Source organism: Vombatus ursinus, unplaced genomic scaffold (genome assembly GCF_900497805.2).
Source record: "Vombatus ursinus unplaced genomic scaffold, bare-nosed wombat genome assembly UNPS02014789.1, whole genome shotgun sequence".
NCBI classification, from domain to species: Eukaryota; Metazoa; Chordata; class Mammalia; order Diprotodontia; family Vombatidae; genus Vombatus; species Vombatus ursinus.
Genome location: NW_020954567.1, coordinates 12,979,003 through 12,990,634, shown reverse-complemented (window position 1 = coordinate 12,990,634; position 11,632 = coordinate 12,979,003).

Here is an 11,632-nt window from a genome sequence, read left to right as displayed (position 1 = left end):
GTTTATGCCACACATTCTGGCTATATCTCAAGGTCAAGGAAAGGAGGACTGTTATTTCTTCTACCACCTTCTGCTAGGGATAGGGATTGGGGGTTGTTGGGGAGGGGGGGGGACAGTGTTTGATGATAGCTGGCTAAGTTGTAATAGGAACAAGCCGGACTCCCTGGGAGATGGACCACCCCTCCCTGGGCATAGATGAATGAATGAATGAAGAAGCATCTGAGTAATTCCTATGTGCCAAACTCTGTGCTAAGTACTCAGAATACAAACAGAAAAATCATTACCATGCTTACTCCCAAGGAGCTCACACTCTAGTTGAGAGAAATTTCATCTTTGTGGCAGAAAGTCCCAGAAGTCCTAAGGGTGCAGCCGAAGGCCTCAACATTGAGTTCCAGGAGTCTTTAGGTTATTTCAGTAGATCAGGGGACAGTGCTGGAGGTCTGGAGGGTATAGAGGCAGGCCAAATGGGAATGTCTGAAGGACTTTAGGATGCAATTATAAGGAAGATGGTAAGGCCTGTTAGTCATCCCCCATCTCACCAAAAGAAAATGAATTGTTGACTGCCATCCCATCCAAGTCATATGAGCAGTCATGCATCTGAATGGCCTTAGCCTGGGGGAGGACACCAAGTGGGAAGCCAGAGAGGGAAGGTCACCTCTGGTCATGGCATGCACTGAACCATGAGAGACTCACAGGAAAGTTAGCTCCTTATCACAACATACAGAATTCTGAATTTCCCACAGCCCAAATACCTTTCATGCTTTCCTCTCTGATTGTCCCCATCAAAACCTGCCCTCAGATCCATTAATCAACAAACATTAATTAAGTGCCTACTACATGCCAGGCACTATGCTAACCACTGCAGATGCGAAAATAAAAATGAAGCAGTCTCTTCCCTGAGGAGCTTAACTTCTAAAGGTAAGGTAGGGAAAGCACATGTACACATATAAGTAAATACAAAGCATATATGTAATGGCAGTCCCACATGTCACTTAGCAAGAAGTCAGAGCACACGGCCCACTGGAAGAAGATACAACACATGCTCAACTCTGCTCAGTGGGAAGAACCCTAGCGTAACAGATAAAGGAACGGGAGGGTCACTTCCATGACCAAAGCAAAAAAAAAAAATAAAAAAATAAAAAAATATATATATATATATATAATATATATATATATATATATATATATAAATACTGTACTCAGCATTACTGGAACAAATCTGCCAGACACAATTTTATTCAATCTTAACATTATTCTAAATCCAAACATTTCTAGCCTAAAAAGAGAAATGTCCAAATGGCACTGTCTACCCATGTTCTCAGATCTCTCTCTCTCTCTAGGAACCTGAAAAAGGAAAAGGTTTACTATATGTTGAAATACAGCTTGAGGTTAATATTCCAGAACAATTGTCACTTAATCTACTAAAATCACAGAAACTACTGGATTCTTTCCTTCACTCTTCCTCTCCTCCCCCCCAGATTTAAAAGACTTCCTTCCCTGTGATTGATATCTTTACCTTGAATGTAAAAAGAGGACACAGCCCCTAAGTGGGTCATGGCATCAATCACTTCAAAGGTTTGGGGAGTTAATGATCTTATCTAGACAGGGTTAGGGTTGGTTATCACCATAGATCATTTCCCGGGACCACTGCCTTTGATCTACCCACTTTCCTAAAGGAAAAAGTCGACAAAGGGTTTTAGGCTGGAAAAAAGATTATTTCTTGAGATTTTCAGTTGAACTAAAAAGTAGGTTTTTAACATGCTTCCATATCAGATTATCCTGTTACATTTATCAATTAGATGCAAAGTAATTGGGGGACTTTTAGCAACTGAAGGTATGAGAAAAAGTTATATGTAGGAGGTGGGACTTGGGCAGAGCTTTCAAGAGAGGTAGAGATTCTAAGTGGCAGAGATGAAAACTTTCTACCCAGAGGGCAAAGCCTACACAAAGGCATGAGGTGGGAGATAAAAACTTGTATACAATGCCAATTTGATGGAAACTGGAAAGGGAGTAATGTATACAGTAAGCCTAGGAAGGTGGGCTTGGAGACATGGAAGGATTTTAAATGTCTGGCAGAGGAGTATGTATTTTATTTTAGAAGCAATAGGAAGCCTGTGGAGCATTTTTTGTTTTTTGTTTTTTTTTGTTTTTTTTTGTTTTTGTTTTTGGAGGAGAATAAAATGGAAATCGTCAGGCATGTTTTCATAATGTCACACTAAGTTATAAGTAACTGATTAAAACTTAAAGAATCATCTCTCCCTGAAGTACTTGCAAATTAACAAGATCACACAAAGAGATGAGATAGCAGTCACCAGGTTGAGGCACAATTTCGTGGAAGGGCTATTAAACTGAAACCAAACTATGCTAAGTAGCAGCAGCCTATTCCACCTTCTTGAAAAAGAGGGCCAACTGGGGTGAATTGAAATCATCAACTAAGTTGTAATCAACTCACTTAAAGGAATAATCACTCTTCCACAAACTTGTTCTTCAAACTAGGGATAATGGAAGGCTGTTCCCCTCAGAAACATTTGAGAATTTTCCCAGTAATCACAATTTTACACTCTGAGAAAGAAGAGAGGAAGAAACATGATAGCTTAACATATCTGGAAACTGCCAGTGGCTTCCATATAATGGAAATTTTGTCGAGCCTCCTAGAGGGAAGCCATTCTATTCTGTCCACACCCTTTCCCAAAGTTGGTGGATTCCTGTTTGTTTGTTTTTTAACCCTGTATTAATAGGCTTTTGAGGGCAACTTCCTTCACCCAATCAGATCCAAGTATTCCACCTATGCTCCAGTGACAAGATCAAGAATGCCCAGAAGCTATCTCAGCTAGAACAGCCTGGACAGGTATAACCATAAGGAGGTTTCTGCATGATAAAGAATAATAATACAGAAAAATATTATGAAGCTCCTTGCACACATAAAATGTGATACTTTTACAAGATGCTTAATAATAACAGCCAGAGTATCAACCATTTAAGAGCCTAATGCTAATATATTCTCTTTGACTTTGGAATCTGTAATTATACTTAAGTAGTCTAAGCAGGCCATTGTGAAGGGAGTCTAAAGGAGATTTATGTGAACCTGATTTGGAACAAATGATTCATTTCTTTTAACACCTGGAAAATTAGTACACAGGCTGAAGAGGAAGGACCTCAAAGAACAGCCCAATTTTGCAATACCATTTGCAGGAATTCCTTTGTTGTTGAGGTGCATCAGTTTTTGGTTCAGTTTAATTTGCTGTGAGTAAAGTTTTCCCCAAAGAGGTGTCAAGAACCTTCTCTAATCCCCCTAGATGTTAATGTTCTCTCCTTCCATCTACTCCTATCCAATTCCTCCAGGAGAAGGTAAGCTCCTGGGACTCCCTCTTGTTTCTGTCCTTAAATTCTTTTTTTTTTTTTTTACTGAGGCAATTGGGGTTAAGTGACTTGCCCAGGGTCACACAGCTAGTAAGTGTCTGAGGCTAGATTTGAACTCAGTCCTCCTGACTCCCAGGCCAGAGCTCTATTCACTGCACCACCTATCTGCCCCTCTATCCTTAAATTCTTGATTGACTTTTAAAGCCCACCACAATCTGGATCCAACCTACTTTTCCAGGCTTAATAGACATCACTTTCTGACATGCCCTTACCCTTTTGGCCAAACTGGTTTAATGGCTACTCACTGGACGTGACATCCCACTTCCCACTTTAGCCACTTTGCACATGTTGGCCTCCATTCCTGAAATGTAGTTCATCTTCACTTCCATCTCTTACAGTCTCTAATTTTCCTCCAGGCTCCACTCAGGTGTCTCAGAAGCTTTTTATGATCCTTCCAGTCATTAGTACTCTCTCTTTCTCTCTTTCCCCTCGAATTATCTTGATTTGACTTCTCTGTTTACATGTTCTGAACCCGCAGTAGAATGGAATTACTAAAGGACATGCACTGGTTTTTACTTTGCCTTTGCATTCCCACCATGTAGCATAGCGCATTGACCTGGATGGCATTTAAATGCTTAATAAACTGAATTTAAATGATCCTGTACAGGAATAAGAATGCCTTCTATATCTATGGCAAGAGGTCATCCAGTTTATGCTTGGAGACCTATAGTTCTTTGACCTAACCTAAATATATACCTTGTATAACCACTCCACTCAGAAGATCTTAATGGTAAAATATTTTGAATGAGAACTAAGCATCATGAGATATGTAGTTTTGATTTAACCTTCTAACTAAAATTGGGCAGTGAATAGAGTGCTGGGCCTGGAATCAGGACGATTTGAGTTAAAATCCTGACTTCAGACACTTACTAACTGTGTGACCCTGGGCAAGTCACTTAACCCTGTTTGCCTCAGTTTCCACATCTGTCAAATGAGCTAGAGAAGGAAATGGCAAATCACTCCTGTATCTTTGCCAAGAAAATCCAAAAGCTAACATAAAAATAGCTAGGATTTATAGAGCACTTTAGAAATATTATCTCATTTTTATCCTCATAACAACCCTGGGATATAGGTCCTATTATCACCCCCATATTGCAGATGAAGAAATTGAAGCAGACAGGGTTAAATGACTTGCCCAGGGTGTCACAGATAGTAGGTATCTGAGACTGGATTTGAATTCGGGCTCTAGCTCCAACATTCTAGCCACTAAATTACCTAGCTGCCCTCCAAAAACAGCTGGGTGAGACTAAAAGGACAGCATTAGCTTCGAATGACAAGAGAATGAGCAAGAGAGAGAGAGAGACAGAGAGAGAGAACATCAAGGGAGAGGATGAAGAGATTCTACATTTCTCTCCATAGCTGTGGATTGGGAGAGAAGAGAGGAACAAGGAAGTCATCTACACTTTCAATTCTTCCCTAGCAGCAAAAACGTCCGTTGGGTTTTGGGAACTGTCCCCGGTTAGAGACTTAGGCTCAATTTATGTCCAAGAAGAAACACCTCTGTAGGCTAACTGAACTGTGTTATGTCTTGATGAGAAAGCAACCCCCTATCACTCTTTCACTGTAACCCCAGAGTTTTACTACTTCCCGCACACTGTACCTTTTACTGTTGTGATGGTATTTTCTCTTTAAACTTGATTCTTTTAGATGAAATAGTTTGTCTTATGTCGGCTGGCAGATATGTCTTTAAACTGTTATCAGAGTTTGCTCTGGGGGAGGCCAGTTCTCTGGTGCCATATCTTGCAGGAACTAAGCTGGAACTCTACTATTCCAGTTTGAGAGTTTAAAGACCACCCAGGGGAAAGGTCAAGCTAATAGTGATTTCTTTTATTTTACCAATAATTCAGAAACTCTCTGAACAGGAAAGGGGACTAAAAATGGAATCTGGAGCCATTTACTTCCCTCTCGGACTTAATAAGCCATTCTTTTCATTTCTGGTGTGTCATAATTGCCAGGTGTGGCCCTTGGATAGATGAAGCTAAGGATCCTCCTCTACCCAGACCCAGGAAAAGGGGGAAAGGATGATGTAAGGAGTGGGTAGGAGCTAGGAGGGAAAGTCTTGCCTGGAGGCAGCCCCAGTAGACTTGGTCTCTGAAGATTTTCACTCCCTGCCCTCCCCCCCAAAGGAAGAGAGAGCAAGGACATCCTAGACACGGATGCCACAATGACTCCTAAAGGTTACACATTTGTTTAATTAGTCCTAGTTAGTTTAGTCCTCATTGGGCAACAATGACCTAGTTTTATAACAAAATTTATAACAAATTTATATCAAAATTTACCAATTTATACTTAACACAAAAAATTATCAGCCACTCACTTTTAACCTTTTTTTTCTTAATAGAGATTGTACTGCTAATCAAATCAATTAACAAGCACTTAGTAAGCTTTTATTATGTACCAGGAGCTAGAGATAACAAAGAGCAAATGTAGTCCCTGCCCTCAAGGAACCTGCATTCTAAATGGGAGTCAACATATATAAATCTGAATATATAAGATAAATATAGAATAGACAGAACATAAATTTAAAGTAGATAGCACTCACAACTTGGGGAGGAGAAGAGGAAGAAAGGCATGGACAAGGAAGGACCTTTTGGAGAAGGGGATACTTGAACCATAAAGAAAAACATTGACTTTACCTGTCAGAGGTTGGGAGGAATTCGAGACATCAGATACAAGAATAGATATAGAATAGAATGTCTTGTGTTAGGAATAACAAGTAGACCAGTGTCATTATTATCTAACATTTATATATAGTGTTTTATGGTTTGCAAAGTGCCTTATACACATTATCTCATTTGATCCTCACAACGGCCCTAACTTTGTCCTCCTAACAACCCTGTGAGATGGGAGCTGTTATTATCCCCATTTTATAGTGTTTCATCTGAGAAAGTTTAAGTGACTTACCCAGGATCACACAGCCAGCAAGCATTTGAGGCAGGATTTGAAGTCAAGTCAACAAGCATTTATCTATCTATCTATCATTTATCTACTGTGACTTAACTTGGACTGGACTGTCAAGTTATTTTTTTTTAATTTTTTAACAAGCATTTATTAAACACCTACTACAAGCATTGTGTTAAGCCCTGGGAATACACCGAAAGACAAATACAGTCCCTCTTCTCAAGAAGTTCATAGCCTAATGGGGAAAAAAATAGGCAAACAAGTAGGTACAAACAAGATATACATAAGATATGCTGGAAATAATCTCAGAGGAAAGGCATCAGCATTAAGGAGGTCTAGGCAAAGCTTCTTGCAGAAAGTAGGATTTTAACCAATATTTGAAGAAAGCCAAGGAAACAGAGATAAGGAAGGGGAGAGTTTTAGCCAATGCAAATGCACCCAGGGGAGAAATGGAGTATCACATGAGGAATAGAACTGGGCTAGGATCACAAAGTACATGGAGGCAGGTAACTTGTAGGAAGACTGGAAAGGTAGGAGGAGGGGGCCAGGTTATGAAGAGCTTTAAAAGCCAAACGGGATTTTATATTTTATCCTAGAGTTAATAGGGAGCCATAGAGTTATTGAATAGGAGAGCGACCTCATCAAATCTGTAATTTAGGAAGATCACTTTGACAACTGAGTAGAGAATGGAGTAGAGTAGGGAGAGACTTGAGGCAGAGAGACAAACCAGCAGGTTCTTAGAACACCCCAGGCTTAAGGAAATGATGAAACCTTCATCTGTATTAGAGGAGAGAGAGTAGTCAGCCAGATAGGAGGAGAACCAGGAGAAAACAGTGTCTTGAAGTACCTAAAGAAAAGAGAATATCCAGAAAAAGAGGGAGATGTTATCAAAGGTTTACAGAAAAGTTAAGAAAGATGAAAACCGAGAAAAGGCCATTAGACTTGACAATCTGGTAACTTTGTGGAAAGTAATTTCAGTTGAACAATGATATCCAGATCCAAAATGCAGAGTGAAGAGAATGAGAGGAATACAACAGGGAGCACTCATACTAGAAGGCCTTCTCAGGGAATTTAGCCATGAAAAGAAGATGAGATATAGGACAATAGCAATTGTTGAAGCCAACAGGTCTTCCTGACTCTAAGCCCAGCACTAGATTACAAAGTGAGATAGAGAGTAGAATGTAAGAAAATTGGAAAGATAGGAAGGGGCCAAAAATTGAGTTAAGAATGACAAAGCAGCACATTTCTTTATGGTGTTACCCACTTCAGACAAGTGGGCCATTTAAAGTATAAAATAGCTCTATCTGTGATTTTCTTTCAAAATGTTTTCTGATTTAGTACAGTCTAATTATAGATGCCTGACAAAAAGATGGATACATGAATACCATTATAAGATAAAATGACGTCAATTTTTATTTATTTATACTAATCTAATGATGGGTGAAGAGGGAGTAAGATACAATGTAGTGATTTTCAACTAAAATTGTGTCTATAAGGCAGAAAAGTAGCAGCTTATTACATGCTGTAATGCGAGGGCTGTCAAACAGAGCTTGAGTAAAGAAATACCTCTTGACTGCTCTTACCCCTATGACGGGAAATGCCTATTAGTGTAGTTAGTCTTTTATTTTAAGGCATTGATTCTCAAAGACCCTGTTAAAATGTTACTAGGACTGGGTATCACAACAACCAAAAGTTTCCATTATCACATTATCATGGATTAGTTTATTAGCAAAGAGTAGAGCTTAAAGCGACAGGTAAATCCTTGGCCTTGAGGCCAAGAAAAGGAAGACCTAGGTGGGGTGCTAAAATTTGTGGCAGGGCTGCACAGGCAGGGGACAGCCTAAAGGAAGCAGTAAAAAGGGAAATAGGTATGAATGACAAATGCCATCTCCTTTACATTTGAACTTAGACCTGATTTCCGTGCTTTTGGAAGTAGCAACACTATCATTATGTGATTTCATATTACACAAGTAAATGCTCCTAGACATATTCCATGGCATATTTTTTTAAAAAATAAAATAAAATAAAATGAATTAGAATTATTCTGTTCCACAAATTTCCCAATGCCTCTTGAGATAATTGGCAACACACAGAGTACTCCAGAAATGTAACTAGGAATCACTGCAAAGGGAGTCTGATGTTAACATAAATCTAACTTTGGCAGTTGACCACTTTTGCCAAGCTTTAAAAATCCTATTTCATGAAATTTGGCAAGGAAGGACTTGATTTGCCCCAAATGAAGTGTGTAATTAAGAAAGTTCATGTTTTTGAAAAGAGTTCAAGAAATAAATTCAAATGCATGTTGTATTTGTCATAATTTTCCATTTATCGTTAAAATTTATGTAATGCCTTTCCTCTGGAGGGTACTTGTGACGAATTAATTTTTTTATGTAGACACTAAACTTGTTTGGCAGATGACTATAGAAATACAAAATTGGAAACCAGAGTATAGTGCTTATTATTTCAGAATGATCAATGAGCCAAAATTATAGAAAGAAACGTGCAAAATTTATGACAACTCATTTAAAGTTACAGCTTAGTGATTTGAGGCTGAAAAGGTATGCAAATATACAGTATCTGTATATTTTAGGAAAGCGATAACTAGCAATTTTTATACCTGGGCCGAAAGGCAATGTATCAAAGAAGAAGCAGGCTCTGAGTCACCAAAGGTTTTTATGTTGCTGAAGGTAGAGGAAGCATTACCTATTCCCTCGGCTAGAGAGGGAAAGTGCCATCCCCTAAGAGGATGGTTGTCACCCCTTAAATTTCTCATCCTGGACAAAAATCTTGTCTGTTTCATCTTCATTACGGCTCTGATGTTTAGTGATTTTGACACGTAGGCTGGACCAGTAATATATTTAGGGCCTGGAGAAAATTAAAACCTGAAGAATCTCTCTTTTTGAGCAACTGATAGGGGAGTTTATCTCAGCATATCCCTATCAACATTATAGCCCAATTCCAGTATCTTTCAGGGACTAAAAGAGGCACAAAGAAAGTTACTTGCATTTTCCTTTCATAACTCACTAGATCAAGCTAGCAGTTCATATTACTTCATTGCTTTCAATCCTAGGCAGTAAATTGCAAAATTACCTGTCACTGGACTCTAAAAATTGGTCTATTGATTTTTCTTTGCATCTGACAATTTTTCACAAAAGCTGTCACTGTCCTTCCCTAGAGGTTAAGTAAGGTGGTCATTGGTAACAGTAAGCTTTCCTGTAATAGCTACCTCTGACCTCAGCAGATAAATCTTGTCATTTCTGAGTACTGTTGCAATTTAATGACAAAATTATTCTTAAGATTCAGGGATACAAAAAGCAATGAAGCCCTAACTAGGGATCTTTGTGGAAGCATCTCTTCTTCTAGCCTAGAGGTTCTTAACTTTCAATTTGTGAACTTGTTTTTTTTTCATATTTTGATAACTATATTTCAAAATAATTAGTTTCTTTTGTAATTATATTGATTTTATGTGTTTAAAAACATTATTCTGAAAAAATGGTCCATAGGCTTCGATGGACTCCCTAAGGAGTCCATGACACAGAAAAGGTTAAGAACTGTTTTTTTAGCCTTTCTTTTTCTTTTTCTTTCTTTCTTTTTTTTTTTTTTTTTAGTATGGTAGGGTCCATTCTTTGTCCCCTGTTTTCTTCCATACCTGGTCCCAAAATGACTTCCCTTTCTCCTTACAGGTCTAATTCTAGATCCTTCTCCTGGATGGAATTCAAGCCAACTTGGCCAACCCATGTGACCCTAAAGTTGCTTTTTCTCCTGTTTTTATGTAGAAACGTGTCTACCAAACATCTCCTTATGAGGAATTCCTAGAAAACAATTCCTCTGTGTATATTGTTTATTTTAGATAACAGGAAGGTAGTAGCCAATTCTACCATCTTTGTACAGCACCAAGCTTCTGTCCCATATTCTAAAATAATACTCATTATTGGCAATTGGTGATGGTCGTTTCTACTTCTAACAGGGATGATAACCAGAGTATCTGGCTCCTGGTTCAGGGAAAAAATGAAATATCTCCTGATGTTTTTTGTGCTTAAAATACACGGCACTGAAGAGAGAGCTGTGAGAGCTTAATGATTTCCTGTTAATTGAATTGACATATTCCCCTTCTGTACATAATTGGTAGCCAGTGAGTTCCAATTAATTTAAAATTATATTTGGTTTTATGCAACCATAGAGCTCCAGATGGGCTCTCAATTCCTAGACATAATGGAAAGGTTGTATGTTTGTTTGTTTTTTTTATCTTTATATTCTCAATATCTCATACTGTGCCTTGAACCTGGTAGATCAAAGGATCAAAGATCTGATTAACCTCTGAAAGCCCAGAAAATATTGCCATAGGAAAAACTCTGAAACAGCTGAATCAGAAAGATGGAGTGCAGAAGTCCAGTAGCCCCAGGTAGCTTAAGGGATTAACAGGAAAGGCCCCTCTTGCCCTGGGGGAGGGGGAGCAGTACAGAATGGGAGATGTCCCAGCAAGCTAGTGGAAAGCCCCACCTCAGCATTCCAGGGGGAGATCCTGAACCCCAGGAGGTGGAGCAGGCAAACACCAACACCAGGACCCCAGAGTGCCTCAGTTGGGGTAGGGGAATCAGTAGAAACTGGCTTGGAAAACCACCACATGCCTCTGTGTTCTATGACAGCCAAGTCTCCCAATGCCTCAGAGAAACATCCCGCAGCAGGGAAACATCCATCTACAAGGAGCCAAAGAAAGCAAAAGGAAGGAGAGGCCCAGGTGAGCAGGCAACCTCCAGGGGCCAGACTACCCAATCCGACCCCGGGAGTTCCAGCCTTGCTGATTCCAGCCCAACACCAGGTAAGCTGCCAGAACCCTACAGCCTCCAACTGCCAGCAGTTGAGGCCCCAGCATACAAATCCAGTGACCAAGCCCCAGGCTCCCAAAACAAGAAGCTTGGGTCAGTGCCCCCTGCTCCCCAGCAGGGGAGCTCAATCTTTTTAAAGGCCAGGAAATAAGCAAACACCATGAGCAAAAAGAAACGTACCATAGATTCTTATCATGGGGACAGTGAGGATCAAAGCAGAAATTCTGAAGAGGACAACATTGTCAACAAACCCACATCTGGAACCTCAAAAGGGAATATGAACTGGTCTGAAGCTCAAAAAGACTTCTTGGAAGAGCTCAAGAAGGTCTTTAAAAGTCAAATAAGGGGCAGCTAAGTGGCACAGTGGATAGAGCACTGGCCCTGAAGTCAGGAGGACCTGAGATCAAATCTGACTTCATATCAAATCAGACACATAACACTCACTAGCTGTGTGACTCTGGGCAAGTCACTTAACCCCAATTGCC